Source organism: Ursus arctos, unplaced genomic scaffold (genome assembly GCF_023065955.2).
Source record: "Ursus arctos isolate Adak ecotype North America unplaced genomic scaffold, UrsArc2.0 scaffold_9, whole genome shotgun sequence".
Classification (NCBI taxonomy): Eukaryota; Metazoa; Chordata; class Mammalia; order Carnivora; family Ursidae; genus Ursus; species Ursus arctos.
Genome location: NW_026623111.1, coordinates 26,718,914 through 26,735,487, shown reverse-complemented (window position 1 = coordinate 26,735,487; position 16,574 = coordinate 26,718,914). Strand labels below are relative to the sequence as shown.

The following is a 16,574-nucleotide window of genomic DNA, read 5'->3' as shown; positions in this document are numbered from 1 at the left end:
AAGTTCGCTGTGGTTTGGGAGCTGCATATGGGTCAGTAGTCATTATCCAGACACCATCGTTCATAGTACACATATAATTAATCAACTCATTAATTATGGAAAAAGAGTCTCAGGGAAGTCTAGCACACCTATTTCTTAAACAAATACTTTACCCTTGAGCTGTAAAAGGAGCATCTCCATTATCCATTGCCTTAGATTGCTGTTAGCGATTTATTTAGGGAGCTTTTAGAACAAGGTCCATAACAAGAGTCAATATAAAAATCTTTCAGATACAGGCCCCATCATATATAGCCACAGAATTTAATCACTTTCTGGTTAAATCACTGCTTTGGATCTTTATCTTCTGAAGTTAATGTCAATAGCACTTTATTTTTAATGTAACTATATTCAGCCAACTGTAGGAGAAACAAATCATGCTCTTTTTTATTTGTAGTTTTAATAGATGGTTGCCAGGGTAAAATTGATAATTAGGGGAAGTAAAATATTTCTCAGCATTTTTTCCCTATTACACATTACTGAGCCCAGGTTGTTTAATGAAGATACTTTGTAGATGCATAAGGGGGAAAAAAAAGTCTGTAAATATATTTTCTCACTTTCTTGGCTCATTAGCTGGCCTGACCTAACCATTTTCTTTCGCTATTCGTCAATCCTACTTTTTGCTATTTTTCCCCCTACTCGTAGCAATTCATCTTCATGATGCACTGGCTTACGTTATGACCTACAAAACTCCTTGTGGAGAGACACACAGCATTAATATGAAAAAGAGGTTAATTGCGTAAGATAAATGCCACTCCTAAAATAATAATAAAATATAATCGGATATGGGCTCAAGGTAGAGACAGCAAGGACTGTTTAATCGAGTTGTTGTGAAATGTATGGAGAGCCTAAAGAAGATGAACAGCTGTTTGCTATCTTCACTGAAGCTAGAAATAACTTCGGCTTAAAATGAGAGACATGAAGAAGAGATTTCTGTCTGTAGATTTCTAATGAGATCTCTAGTCAGAGAACCATACAGTCCATAGAATTTTATTTCTTGTGAGATGCTGAGAAACAGGAGATAATTTAGGGACTATCCAATTTAGACATAGGAGGAAAGATCAATTGATGTTTTAAGGTTCCTCTTTTTTTTTTTTAATACCACATTGTGCTGACTTCTCTGAGCCTCACTTTTCAGTCTCTGAGCCCCTCTGCTTTGAAATCATAAAATACCGTACAGATCGAGGCTTAAACTAGTAGCCATCTGGGCCAAGGTCAGGCAGAATATACGCAACAGCCAAGACAAAGCTGAGCTCCTGAGGTTTTAGAACCATCACTTACATCTCACAATTTAATCCAGGTTTAAATGCTTTTAGTGGAGAATTGGCCATGGAAGACACATTTGCTTCTTACTTATTATCTAGACCCTAAAAACCTCCTTGCTACTAATGAAGCATGTTCCCGACCGTCAAATTTGTCCCTACATCCCTGCTCAATGGTCACTTGGGACTTTTCCTCCAAGCTGCTAAGTAAATGAACGTGGGACAGTGTGATAAGTGCTGTGGTATAAAGTGAGGAGGTTATAGGTGGAAGAAAGTATCCAGGCAAAGGAATCATTTCAAATGAAATTAAGGGAATGTCTCAAGGTTGTTTCAGATGGGTACAAGGAGGAAGGCAAAGGAAACAGACCACAAAAATCTGGAATGTTAAGCTAAGGAGTTTCGTGCATGGTTTTCAAACACATTTCAACTATGGATATCTTTTTTCAAAAGAAAAGTATTGAGGAAGTTCACTATGGAAATCGGATAAACACAGAGGTGCAATACCTCGGGAGAATCCGTAGGGAATCTGGAGCTTCTACTAAACCTCAGCAACGCTTTTGAAATAGTTTCGTGAAGGCTTTTCTGTTCACATGCCAAGATTTCAAACCACAACCCTCAATGCTAGAAGCAAGTTCTGAAATAGCAAAAGTGTATAATCAGATATACATGCTCACCTTTATATATGGCAGTATATGGCTATTTAGACCTTATAAATATAGACCATTTGTGGCCCCCTCTGACCCCTGCCTTAAGCTAATTACCATCACAGTGCCGCAGGGTGCCAGTAAGGTCAGGATGAAGAGAAAGCAGTTGGTACTCTGATGCCCTAGTTAAAGTGTGGGGGGAAGAGAAGTACCACTCACTCCCACCCCCAAGTATTTGTAAAACTGAATTAACCAGTGTAAGTTTTTTTAAGATGGAGGAGTAGTTAATAGCAGCCTGTTACTTCTACTTAAATCAGTGAAAGAAAGTCTTATGATTTATTTTAGTTTTCATTATTCCTTTCTTCTTGAAATTCCCATCTTTACCACCTCTGAAGATCTATCTTACCTATCTCTTGTTTCTGCTTTTATTACTCAATCTTCTTAATTTAAGATTTTTTTCTCTTCTTTAAGATCAAAACATTCATGAAGGATAAGGACCATAACTGACTGATATTTACATACCTTTGATTACAAATAGGAAACGACACATTAAGTATTAAAATATGAACACAGCATCTAAGACTCTTTAATATTGGAGACGTCATGCATCTAATCCAAACAAAGGTTTATCTATAATTCACATTTTCACAGCTAATGTTCCATATTAATAACTACAGATTTGAAATGTGTTCTTAATAATTTTGCATTTGAATCATTAAAAGTATAATTTCCTAGTTTTTGTTTTGAAATCCTTTTTGTTTTGTTTTGTTTTACTTCAATCATTTTTACTACATTAAAAAGCTCACAAATACTAGGGGCTTAGAACTTCATTAAACTAGTTCAGATAATAAAGGCCAGTCAGAATTAAAACACTAGATGAATGAAAACTAGAACCACATTTAGAACTGGCCTCTTCTCTTCATCATTAACCACCAAAAAACTAGATAGCATTATTGTTCACAATGATTGCTGTTCTCCACTAACGTGGTTCATATATTTCTGCTTAACACCATATAATATTCACTGACTTCATGGAGAAGAATATTCTTCCCCATCCCACTGCTGTCAGGCTGGGCATATAACTTACTTACTTGTTGCATTAATGGCCTTAGGCTGCCCTAACAAAACACCCCAGACTGGGAGGCTAAAACATCAGAAATTTATTTTCTCACAGCTCAAGAGGCTAGAAATCCAAGATCAAAGTGTCAGCAGGTTTGGTTTCTGATGAGACTTCCTCTGGCTTGCAGACAGCTGCCTTTTCACCGTGTCCATGTTTGGCCTTTCTTCTTATGTGTGCGTGCCTCTTTGGTCTCTCTCTCTTCCTGTAAGGACACCAGTCATGGTAGACTCAAGTCCCCACATTTGTGACGATTAACTTAAATTACCTCCTTAAAGGCCCTATCTCTAAATACAATCACTCTGGGAGTTAGGGATTCAATATTTTGGGGGGAGGGAGCATAGTTCAGTCCATAACACTTGGGGTAATGAAACCTGAATGAAAGTAACACTTGAAAATTCTGAGTAAAAAGATCGAAGAGCCAATTCATGGTTCTGCTACAGCTCTCTTCTCTCTGCCATCAGGCCAACATGTACTCAGAAGGTGCTGCCTCTTTCACTCCCAGACTCTGAATTACAGAAGAGGTGGAACAGGGAAGGAGACCATTTGTACCTAACAAGTAACGAGAAAAAGAAGTAAACATTTTCCCCCCACTAACATTCTGAAACTTTCAGATCTGTTGATGCTACGCTTAGCGTAGTAAAAGCTTACTAATAAATTAGTAACCAGAAATAGATAACTGTTTTTTTTAAACAGTTTGGCTTTTGCCTTGGGGTTAGGCTTTAGGCTGAAAGGAATTTCCTACAGGCTGAATGAAATGCAGAGACAAACTATTTGGTAAAATGATTGCCTGCAAGTACTTAAAAGGCAATTGATTAAGCAAATGGCCACATGGGCATGTTACTAGCAAACTACCGTCTTCCTCAACCATTATTACTTGCATCTGAAAATAGTACTATGAGAGAAAGATAAGGTATAAAGGGACTGGTCATTTAACAAGAAATATTAAAAAAGAAGAGAGAAAATCCAGAAATTCTGGGATTTGCAGGATTAAAAGATGTTACATCTTTCTCATATCCAATTTATAAGAGATAAATTGAGACATGTTTTGAGTGACAAAGGCCAATTAGAACTCAGCCTTTAATAAAAAAAAAATTAAGAGTGTAACCTTCATATTCTTGTTGAAACCAATTAAATAAGCAACACCCAGTAATTCTTTCCAGTTGGACAAAAGGGCTCAGAGAAAAGAAGCTAAGGATGTACCTCTTATGTAGAAGATTTAATGAACCTATAATCTAATTTAGAGATAGACTTGCTTATAGAAAAGGATCATGGATGCAACAATGAGACATTAAGTTTACAGTAATAAAATTAATATATACAAAAGTCCATTACAGTTTTACAGCATTATACTGCCAACAGAGCCACCACCCCAGATGAAAAGAGACTTGGATTATTTGACTTAACATTTTGGCCTGCCAATATTCTATGGACAAAAAAGAGGCTAGAAAAGAGTCCCACCCCCATGGAGGATATATTCCCCATGCTCTTTATGCTCACTCCAGATGTCTTCCAGGAAAGTAAAGAAAAAGAAATAATCTCCCAGAGGTTGTAATCGAGCTCTGAGGGAAACAATGGATAGGGGACATATGGCTGGGAACTTTGAAGAAACAGTAATATCACCAGCAAGATATCACAATGATCAGATCTACTCTGGGCATTCTGGTCCTCCATTTCGTGAATGGAAGTTTGTGAGTGGTGTGTGCATGTGTGTGTGTGTGTGTATGTGTGTGTATGAGAAACAGGAAGAGGGGGAAGAGGGAGAAAGAGAGAGAGAGACGTTGGGAGGGAGGGAGAACAACTATCCCAAAATAGACTTTTTTATTCTTTCACAACTTCACAATATAGTTTATAGTATGTTCTACTTTTCTGACATTTCAATTTTACTTGTGTTGGGGTAGATTTTGTTAAAGTCTTTCAACCTTTTTTTTTCTCTTCCTCTTCTCTTACCCTCTCCAAACTCGGTCTGTCTCTCTCATACACATGCTTACCCACACGACTTTTAGTAATAAAGAAGAAAGCAAAACTATGGGTTTCCAGTGGTTTGTACAGTGCAGCTAGCAGCTAATAAATAGGACAAATAAACAATGAGTTCCATTGAGAAATGCAAATGCAAAGGAGAGACCATGAGGTCTCTGTCCAGACACAAAGAAAAACTTCTTAATCCTTCCATGGTACTTTTTTTTTTTTTTAATAATATTTAGCACCTGTTTGTCTCTCAATTGTATCAAAATAATATTTGGATGGCATGGAAAAACTAAGATTTTTATTATTCATTTAAATCTTTGTTAGGTCCTGAGTAGAAGACTTGTCATGAACGAGAAGTATGTAGGCCAGTGTGTGGTGTGTAGGGCAGGGAAGGTAAGAGACAGAATGGGGAAGTCAATGCACATTTTCAACCTCATCTTTTTGCCTAGGTTTAGAGTCTATTTACACATGGAAATTCCTAAATTCTCTCTTTCTTGGAATTGTGTATACTGGGAACCTACTTTTCAACTCCTCAACTTTAAAACGACTTACAATTTAAGAGGACATTTTTCTAAATGCATTATATAAATACTCAAATTGAAACATAAAATGTTCTGGTGTTTCTCAAGAGAGTGAGACATCTGGATTGTGAGCAGGCTTCTTTGTTAAAAATAAGTGATGTTGACAAGGGCAAGAAGATTTTTGTCCAGAAGTGTGTCCAGTGCCATACTCTGGAAAAGGGAGGCAAGCACGAGATAGGACCAAAACTCCATGGTTTATTTGGGTAAAAGACAAGTCAGGCCCCTGGATTTTCTTACCTGGATGCCAACAAGAACAAAGGCATCACCTGAAGAGAGGAGACACTGATGGAGTATTTGGAGAATCCCAAGAAATACACCCCCGAAACAAAACTGGTCTTCACTGGCATTAAGAAGACAGGGAAAGCAGACTTGATAGCTTACCTCAAAAAACAACAACAACAACAACAACAACAAAACTACTACGGTAGTAATAGTTGGCCACTGTTTTATTTATTACAAAACAAAAATTTCTCATGACTTGCGTACCGTATTTCAATTGACCTCATACACCAGGATTCAGATCATGAATGGCTGATAGAATATTTCTTTTGGACAGTCCTGATTTAAATAAGATTGACTTGTGGTTAAATGAATTTGATCAGCTCTTTGAACTTTGGTAGAAATTCTGGTTCAGCAAGTAATTGTCACTGTTTTCCCCTTCTAACAATATGATTGGAATTGATTTGTAATGTTCAGCTTTTCACGGAAATGGTAAATGCCATGTCTAAACCTGTAGGAGACTGGTCTTATATTTAGATTTATATAACTGGTTATATTAATATATTTAAATACTTTAAATACTAAGGAAATCTCTTTACTGTCTGATAGGACAACAAGACTCTGCTGTGTTTCAAGTTGCGTTTGTTCGTCCGTTACAGATAAGGACTGAAGGTAAGCTGGCAATGTCCACTTTATCTTTCCCATCTTAAGCATGCCAATATAATTAAAATTCCCTGCCTCTAAAATGTTGCCTTTTGTTTAATGAAAGGCATTTTAGTGTGTGGTTATGTATAATAATAAATAAAGAATATTTAATGTTTCCCATATTTTATAGATTATCTTATCGATGCTAAGGTCAGATGTTTTCGAAATTCAGTGTGAAGATATAGTAGCAAACTCGTGAGTTCTTTACTAAGTCAGACTAAGTTATAATTCAGGATGGTCTTCTAAACAGCCATTCAAAAACACAACTGTAGCATTACCGTGTATGTATGATTGGTAAGGATACTTTGCCAACTCCTTAGAAGGCTTGAAGTAGCGGATATACGTCATCAGCACAAATTTGTAAATTATGGGATAAGGCCTAAGATAATGAAACACAAAATCACACAAAAATATGTTCTGGTGTTTTCTTAAAGTGTTTGTTGTTTACGAATTCATTTAAGTTGACATCATAGTGGTATTTCAGTAACTGTGCTATTGAAGTAGTTTCTTAGTACAACGACGAAATATATTTAATATTACAGAACATTGCTTTGCTAGATATCACACTGCTGAAGTTACACTTATGGGCAATATTAAGGGGTCTAGTTCTTTACAATGTGGAAACTAATGGGAGTTCAAAGAGTAAAAGCCATATTACATCCCAGTTCTCTGTTACACTAAGCTCATCTGAGAATTATTTTTCAACTACGTATTGAGTAAGTTGTTTATTGTTAGGGGCCTCTGTTGAAGAGGTGAGGAGTGGTTGTAATTGAAGGTGTTTATCTTGGAAGGTTCTGGGAGATTGGGAAAAAAGAGGTCCCAGCAGTGAGCCAGTGGGAATGGAATTCAGTGATTGGAAGGCAGCACAATGGGAAATAAGATACAGTGAAGGAGACAAAGCCAACAGAAGCCGAGACATGGAACAAGCTTTGAACAATTGATAGGAAGAAACAGTCTAGGTTATTGTACTGATGTGCCTAAGCAATATAGTTGCAAAATTACAAAAGGTAAGCTGCTCATTTAGAGATCACACAGGGACTTTATTAAGTGATAAGTAGCAGAGTCAAACTCAATAAAGAAAAAAAATCTCCGCATATTATCTTATAATTAGTTTCTAGATTCAATCGGATACCTATCCTATGATATAAGGTAGAATAATCGCATGCTTTAATTCAAGTAAAGAAATATTTATTGATAATTTTTCATATACATGTAGAAAATAATAGTAAGTGAAAGAATAAGACAGACTTTAACTTTCAGACACTTGCATAAGAATTTCTAGGGTCAGGGGACCCTGGGTGACTCAGTTGGTTAAGTGTCTGCCTCCGGCTCAGGTCATGATCCCAGGGTCCTAGGATCGAGCCCTGCATTGGGCTCCCTGCTCTGCTGGGAGCCTGCCTCTTCCTCTCCCACTCCCCCTGCTTGTGTTCCCTCTCTCACTGGCTGCCTCTCTGTCAAAGAAATAAAATCTTCAAAAAAAAAAAAAAGAGAGAGAGAATTTCTAGGGACATAATAAAGGATAGCTGAAAAGACATTGTAAGCCAAGTACCATAATAGAGATACAAAGCCAGCAGTAGAGCGATCTAATGGACGAAGCCAACATACCTGGTTGAACGCCAAAAGCTTTTCTTGGAAGAGATGGCATTTGATATAGTCAATAAAAGAGGATACATTATTGAAAATCAGAAATGGTATAAACATACTCCATGCAGGGAAAAATGTTTAGACAATATCATAGAAGTAGAAAAGCACAGGATTTATTTGTTCCAATTTGTCAAAATAATAATAATGAATGCATATATAATCATTATTATATGTATATGCATTATATAAATATATATACATATGTATTATATGTTTACATGCACAAATTGATGAAAGACTGACAAAATGGATTGAGATTCATGGTGTTTTTTTTCCCCCATTACCTTTTCCTAAACTAGTAATAATAAACTCTACTCTCTTGAACACATAAAACAGATTTGGTCAATAAAAATTCACTCCACTTATTACAGTGATTGTACATTTATTCTTTTATTCATTCAACCAACCAAAAGACATCGAGTACTTGCCATAAAATAAGACATACATAAAGTGTTGGCAAGAACAAATAAAATCTCCAGCTTCACTGAGCTTATATCCTAATGAGGGAAATAGAATAACTGGTGATGGAGAGAATAGGGCTACTTGAGAAATTATACAGAAAGTGTTTCTGAGGAAATAACATTTAAATGGCAAACTTAAAAATGTAATGAATCACTTATGGCAAGAGCCAAGGAAAGAACTGCCCAGGGAATAGGGAAGAAATACAAAGTTGCTAGTGTGAGGTCATTCTGTGGCAAGTCACAGGCAACAATAACCCTGATAAATTGATTACAAACGTGACTGCCATGCTCCACCCTGTCTGTTGAGAAATGATATTCCAACTCTTTCCATCAATTGGTGGAGTCTATTTCCCCTTTCTGTGAATCTGAACTAGCTTTATAACGTCCGTTGGCCAGGAGAATATGGTGCAAGTGACTTTGTGTCTGTTCTGTGTCAGACTTTGACACTCAACTCATGTTCCTGAGAATCCTGCACTTCCATGAGAACAAGCCCAGGGTAGGACTTTTGTTGGAGGATAAAAATTCTGTGGAACTTAGTTGATTCAGTTCATTTGCCACAGCTAAGGGCCAAGATGAGCTAAGCTGAACTGCAACTGACCTGTTAGATGACCACGGATGTGACAGACTGGCAGACGAGCTAGACATGAGCTAGAGACAAAGGTGGTGGTAAACATTGGTTTGTAGTTTCCCACCTCCCAGGATTATCAGACCAAGAACAGCAGGTACAGAGCACACACTCCCTTTCCAGCCTGTGTCCTACAATTACCTATAGCTTCATTATAATATATTTACATTGCAGTTTTGACCCCCTCTCCTCCCACCATAGGTGAAGATGGCCATGACAGTTCTGGAAAGAACCTTGTAGGGCCAAATACTCCCCGTCCTGTCCAGGAGAAGGAGTCCCTTAGATGACGGGAAACAACCTCAGGAGGAGATCGCCCTAGCTATGACCCATGACCTGTGCAAACAAAAAAAAGAAAAGGCACCCAACCCCGGGGCAGTTGCCACCTCTGGACCCTCCTGCACTCCTGTCTTGAGAGTGTACTGTCCTTAACAAATGGCTTTGTGCTTCCTACTTTCCTTCTGGTTGCCTTGATGATCGTGATTCTTACATAAACCTTCGTAAGGAATCCAAGAACTGAGACTTCCATTCACACAATGCAGGATCTCCCACTGGTAACAAATGCTTGTTTGAGCCCAGTCAATATCAATCAAGCCTAGTCCAAACCAAGGGAACCACAGAGCCAACCTGTAGAATCTTGAGCAACAATAAATTGCTGTTTAAGCCACTAAATTTTAGGATGATTTATTATTCAGCAACTGATGTTTGCTATAGTCTCTTATTAAGGAAGAAAAGATACTTAATTTTACATTCCAAAATTTTTCAAGTTGGTTCAGATGCTTACCATTAATGACCCAGATGTTTTCTCCCAGCATATTGGTTTTTGTTGTTTGTTTTTGTTCTTAGACTGATACTCGTATAATTGCTACTTTTAAAAACATCATTTATTTATATAACAGTTTCCAAGATAGGAAGGAATAATATTCTCCTCATTTCCATTTTGTCCATGGAGAAAAAAAATATTCCACTCAGAAGTCCCTCAGTATATTTCTTAACACCTTGTTGACCAAGATTGGGTTACTCATTGGGGCGCCTGGGTGGCTCAGTCGTTAAGCATCTGCATTTGGCCCAGGGCGTGATCCCAGCATTCTGGGATCGAGCCCCACGTCAGGCTCCTCCGCTAGGAGCCTGCTTCTTCCTCTCCCACTCCCCCTGCTTGTGTTCTCTCTCTCGCTGGCTGTATCTCTCTGTCAAATAAATAAATAAATAAATAAATAAATAAATAAAAGATTGGGTTACTCACTCCAAATGCATTACATATATAAAAGAAATTGAAAGGAAATTGACAGCAATTGCCTTATTATGATTTATCCCACCGATAGGTTGCCACCAAACAAAAGTAAATGGTCAAAAATTAAAGAAGGTGAAGAAAGCTGACAGCTGAACAATGAAGAAGACAGGGAAAATATTAACTTTTAAAAAAGATTTCTGTTAATTACCCCATAGGCCGCCTATCTGAAAAAGCATAGAGAATAAAGAGGAAAGCAGTTAAGATGATTTTGGAGAAGAGGACAGGGTCCATTCATACAAGGGACCATGGTAAAGATTTTGGATTTTTTAAGTGTGAGGGAAAGTTACAGCAGCATTTAAGGTGAGTGGGGAATGGATCTTAGGTGAATATTACAGGAGAGTAGGATCAAAGAAACCAATTGGGAGGATACTTTCCAAATTCAAAGTGAAAGAATAGAACTAGTGTTACTTGGACTAGAGTAGAAGTATAAACAGAGAATGTGAATAGATTCAGGATGAGTTTGAGCAGAAGTGGATGGATTCCTGGTGATTTTAGGGGCAGACTTACTGATAAAGCATCTTCTATGAAGGGAACAAAACACTGAAGATTGGCTCCACTATTTCAGGGTCGCTGGAGCTCATGACCTGGCCATCTCCTGAAACAGATTATGACTGGTGCAATGTCTGGAAGAAAGAAGGAACGTTTCAAATATTTTAAGCTTAAAATATCTATTAGACATTCAAGTGGAGATAGAAAAAAGTTAGATAAACACATTTATATCCGCTGAGGATTTGGGAATGGAAATAGAGATATGATTGAGCAAGTCCATATTAGGAATTTAATACCCCCAAAAAAATTGAAAGCAGAGACTTGAGCCGATATTTGTACCCAACATTCATAGCAACATTATTCGCAGTAGCCCAAAGGTGAAAACAACCTACATGTACATCGGTGGATAAATGGATAAACAAAATGTGGTAAATACATGCAATAGAATATTATTCGGCCTTAAACATTAATGAAAATCTGCTACATGCTAAAGTATGGATAAACCTTGAAGTTATTATACTAAATAAAATAAACCAGAAACAAAAAGACAAATTTTGTATGATTCCACTTATACGAGGAACTTAGAATAGTTAAATTCATACAGACGGAAAGTAGAATTGTGATTATCAGGTTCTAGGAGGAGGGAGGAATGAGGAATTATTATTTAATGGATATAAAGTTTCAGTTTTGGAAAACGGAAAAGTTTTGGAGATGGTTGGTGATGATAGTCGCTCGACAATCTAAAGGTCCTGAAGGCCACTGAACTGTACACTTACAATAAGTAAAATGGTAAATTTCATATGTGCATATTTTATTTTCTTTTTTCAAGATTTATTTATTTGAGAGAAAGAGAGACAGAGAAAGCACAAGCAGGAGGGGTGGAGGGAGAGGGAATCCCAAGTAGACGTCATGCTGAGCACGGAGCTGGCCAGGGGCTCAATCAGTCAACTCTGAGATCACCACCTGAGTGGAAACCAAGAGCTGGGTGCTTAACTGACTGCACCACCTTGGTGCCCTGTCTGCATATTTTAGCACAAAAACAGGGAACAGCACAAACTGACATGGGACATTTTGCATTTGATATTGTTTTTCCCTCTCATACTTTTTAAGTTGAAGTAGTCCATAATACCACTAAACGCCGATTGCAAAATAGACTCAGCTTATTTTCTTTTTGAAAGGAGTCCCATACTAAAATTTAATATTATTAGTATTATTAAAACTCATACATATGGATATACCATGGGATCAAACAATACACCAAACAAGATAAAACTTTCAGAGTTCTTGAAATCAGAGACTTCTCCAGAAAAAAATAGAATTTGGATTTTTCTCTCTTGTTATCTTCCTCTACTGTTGATTCATCGAGTTACTGAGTCTTATTGATTCTATTTCCAAAATATTCATTTTATTCTGTATTTTTCTTTTTTTTTTGTTTTAGAACATTTTATTTGCATATTTAAAAACTGTGAATTCCAATAATTAAAATCATTTGAACAAAAAAATGGCACTCAGATTGAACTGCATTCCAATAATTTGAACAAAAATCATTTGAACAAAGAAAATGGCACTCTGATTAAACTGCATTTTATAGCCTGCTGGACACATTGGGCCAGCTTGGTTCTTACTCTAGATTTCACTGTCATCCCACCCAGCTTCTTCCTTCACCAATGACTACGCAAACTGGACTTTGTTTGCTCATGCACCTCATTTCTTTTCTAATCCCATTCGAATTACAGCTCTCCATGAAACCATCGAAGTTATCTCATGGAACCATTGTGAATCACTAGTTCAAAGCCCTAAAATGGCTAGGACCACAAATGTGTAATGCGTCACCATATCTGTAATGTCTAACATAGTTCCAATTACATCACAGTTGTTTAATAAATACCCGTTGCGATAAATGAACTAACACACCAGTCTGTGGTCCTACTTCCTTGTTCTTGTTTTATCTTTCTTCATCCTTTCCAATGGAGTTTTATATGTGATGTAAAAGGGGATAAAAGGAAGGAAATGAAAAACACATTACAGAAAAGTAATAAGAACCCAGGTGAGAGTCAGCAATACATGGGATCTTGCTGAAAAATACATGAGGCACTTCGGTGGAATCACACACTTTAAAAACAGAACAAAATCTAAGACTACATTAAGAGAAACAGATTTTTCCTAGATATGAAAAGTAATAGTTCCACTTCACTCTACTCTGTCCTAATAAATTATCCAGAGTCTTTTATTCAATTCTGGGCACCATGTTTGAAGAGAGGCATTGACAAAAATTCCTGAATTGAATGGAGTTGGATGTATTTGCTCAGTTCCAATTGAGTTTGACAAGCGGGGAAGTGATGTTTGCAGAGCAGACAAAGAATATTTGAAGTCCAGAAGAGTTGATTACACAGATGACCCCAAGAACCAAGGTGAATGAGACTGTACGTATGAGATGCACCTTTCTTTTGCACTTTCAGAATTGGAATATTGCTTTGATTGTTCTGACAAAGTACAATCATCCCAATGGTCTTTAAAAATTCCTATTAGGATTCATAAGGTCTAGGAGACTGGTGAGCAATTATTGGCATCTTGTGATCATTTTCCCGGCAATTCAGCAACCTTACTCACCTGCTCAGCCACGTGTCCCCATTCAAAGTCCCATGCTTCTCTCCTGAAAAATCAGTTAATAACTTGCCTTCCTGCATCCAGCCGTTTGTAAACTTCCTTATCTAATATTATTTATAATTCAGTGGCACAGAAATGATAAAGTATCTGGACATTTTCTAAAATAAAATTAAGAGAATTTTAGTAATCTTAATCAAGGTAAGTGATAGTCTTAACAGACTGATAGACAGTATCTGATATATTATGTTTGACTCTTGGAATACAAATTTTAAATGACACGTCAACAAATTAGAATGTGGTTGGAGGGGGGAAAAGTGATGTTTGACTGTCTGGAGGACAAGGCATAAGAGAAATGGCTGCTAGGTTGGGAATATTAACTTTGAAAAGGGTCATATCTAAGTAGCATTAATAGTATTCAAATATTTGAATGACTGTTCCATTGAAAGTTTAGTAAATCCTCTGTTACTTCCAAGTAACATACTAAGAGTAATAATTGAAAGTTATAAAAGGAGATGAATTTGGCTCAGATTAAGGAAGGCATTTTTAATAGTTATGATTTTCCAAAAGTAGAACATTTAGCCTTATGAAAGTGTTCACCAAAAGTTCAAAAATATAACTATTGACCAGACTTCTATATATGCAAAATTATGAGGAACAGATTTTAAAAGGTTTGTAAGAAGGATATTGGAGCACACTTTATTATGTATTTATTCTTACTATCACTTCATAAAGTAAATATTATTATTTCTATTTTATATAGAGAAAGCGAGACATACAAAGTTTAAGGAACTAGATAAGTCTATAACTGGTAACAAGTAATAGAATTTGGTTTCCTGTAGAATTTGGTTCTCCGTGACCATAAGGCCTTACCTTTAAATGCCATGTTTACAGCAGTGGAAAACAACAGAAAGTACAGAAGGAATTTGTCAATAGCAGTTTTTTGAGTGGTAAAATCTGAAACAAAACAAAACAAAGCTTCCTTTACCTGTATTTTTAAAATCTTTCCATAACATTATGTAAAATTATGATTACTGTGTATTTTAAGCAAAATGGGAAAATATTTTCAATTAATCTTTTCTAATTGCACATCTTTTTTATTTCCGGAATCTCGCCTCCAAATAAATAATTTTTCCTTTTATTTTGAAATCATTTAAACCAAGAGAAAAATAGCAAGAATCAATCAAAAAACTTTATAGCAAGAACTTTCCCATTATCATTTTATCTTATTTCTTTTTTTCTCTCTTCTGTGTGTATGTTTGACCATTCATAATGTTATTTTTCAAATTCTACTCCAACACTATAGGATTCATTGTAGCCTTCCATCTTTCTATATTTATAACTCCCTTATGCAACACTAAAATAATATGGCTCCCATTTTTAACAACTCTTTATTTGCTCGGTCATTCTGTAGGTGACTAATATCCCCACCACAAGTGCACTTCTTTAGTTCTAGCCCCCTGGCCATGACTATGCCAGTTTCTACCTCAGTCAGGACCCTGTCCCATCTATCCTACCAAAGAGAAGAGCAGTGCCTGTCAAATTCTCAAACTAGCCAAGGGCAAGGAAGTAGTAAAGAAGAAAGGGAGACCACTCCCAGTATACTCAATTTTTAAAAAATTTCATATATTCTGTTCTTTTAAAAATCTTCTTTCAAAATGTGTATTATTGAATTGTATGTGTATTATTGTATATCTTTTAAAAATCTTCTTTCAAAATGTGTATTGGATCTTTGTTATTCAGGCTTTAAAAATAAAATGATCACCTCTCTTATGATTCTTATCTCTTTGTACTTTTCTTTTGCATTCTTACAGGATTTTTCCAAACGTATACGTTACACCCATAATTTGATTCTCTGAAGCTTCAATTATGTTCTCTACTGGCTTCAATACTGGATTTTAATGTTGCTATTACATTGTAGTTACCTTGCAGGACTTCCTTACATCAACCCTGGTTTCAGTAGGAACCAAGCCTTTGTCCTTATATCTTATTCTATTCTTTTCCAATTTTGATTTTATCTCACTTGAAGTCTTAAGTCCTTATCGCTATTAAGAAGTCCAAGTAGATATTTTCCTTTTTTATTTGCAATCATAATCACAAGCATAATCTCTTTTTGGTATGTCTTCTTTTTCTTGCATTTAGTAAATTTTATATATCCCCTGACTTATTTATTTGCTTGCTTGCCATTTATTGAAGAGTTTTCTCTAAATGTGTGCGTGTGTGTGTGTGTGTGTGTGTGTGTGTGTGTGTGTGTTTAAGAGACAAGATGAGGATCATTTATCTCTGTTCATGATGTACTTGGGAATTCTAACATTTTCTCTTTCACATGCGCTGCCAGAGAGTAGGGCAATTTGTAGAGCTTCACTCCCAATTTCCAGTGACTGGCAGGCATTCTTCTCATGAAGATCTGTTATTTCGATAGTAGAAAAAGAAACTTCATCTTCTTCAGTTGCCTGGAAATGACATTTAGCTCAGATGCAGTAAGTGAAAAGTCACAGTTTCTTGCATGCACTGTTTTTTTTTTTTTCTTTCTTTTTTTTCTTTTTCTCTGCCTCTGCTCCTGACTAGTTGTCTAGAGACAGCATTGGGGAGATGATGACGGATCGCATAGGCTTTCAAGAACCCACTGAACACACCTCTTCCCAATTCCATGTTCACAGGTGATACTCTGGCCACTTGAAAGGGATCACTGTACGAATGCTTACAATATGAAAATATGTAAACATTGCAGAGGAGGGTTTATCTTTCTGGAAAGCCAGTTGTAAAGCATTCTCCAAAACACCCTGGACTAATGCCTATTTTTACCTCCTATTAAGCCAAATGAATGTTTGTCTATAAGACAGTTTATCTTCTGAAATATGCAAGATGCAGTTCTCATTCCATCATCATCAAATGACAGAACTGAACATTTCTTACCAATTCAATAGCCTG

At 36.5% G+C, this 16,574-nt stretch overlaps 1 pseudogene; it reads left to right on the top strand.

Annotated features, from left to right (window-relative positions):
* Positions 1 to 4,648: 4,648 nt before the first annotated feature.
* On the top strand, positions 4,649 to 9,549 carry LOC113262322 (cytochrome c-like; annotated as a pseudogene).
* Positions 9,550 to 16,574: the final 7,025 nt, after the last annotated feature.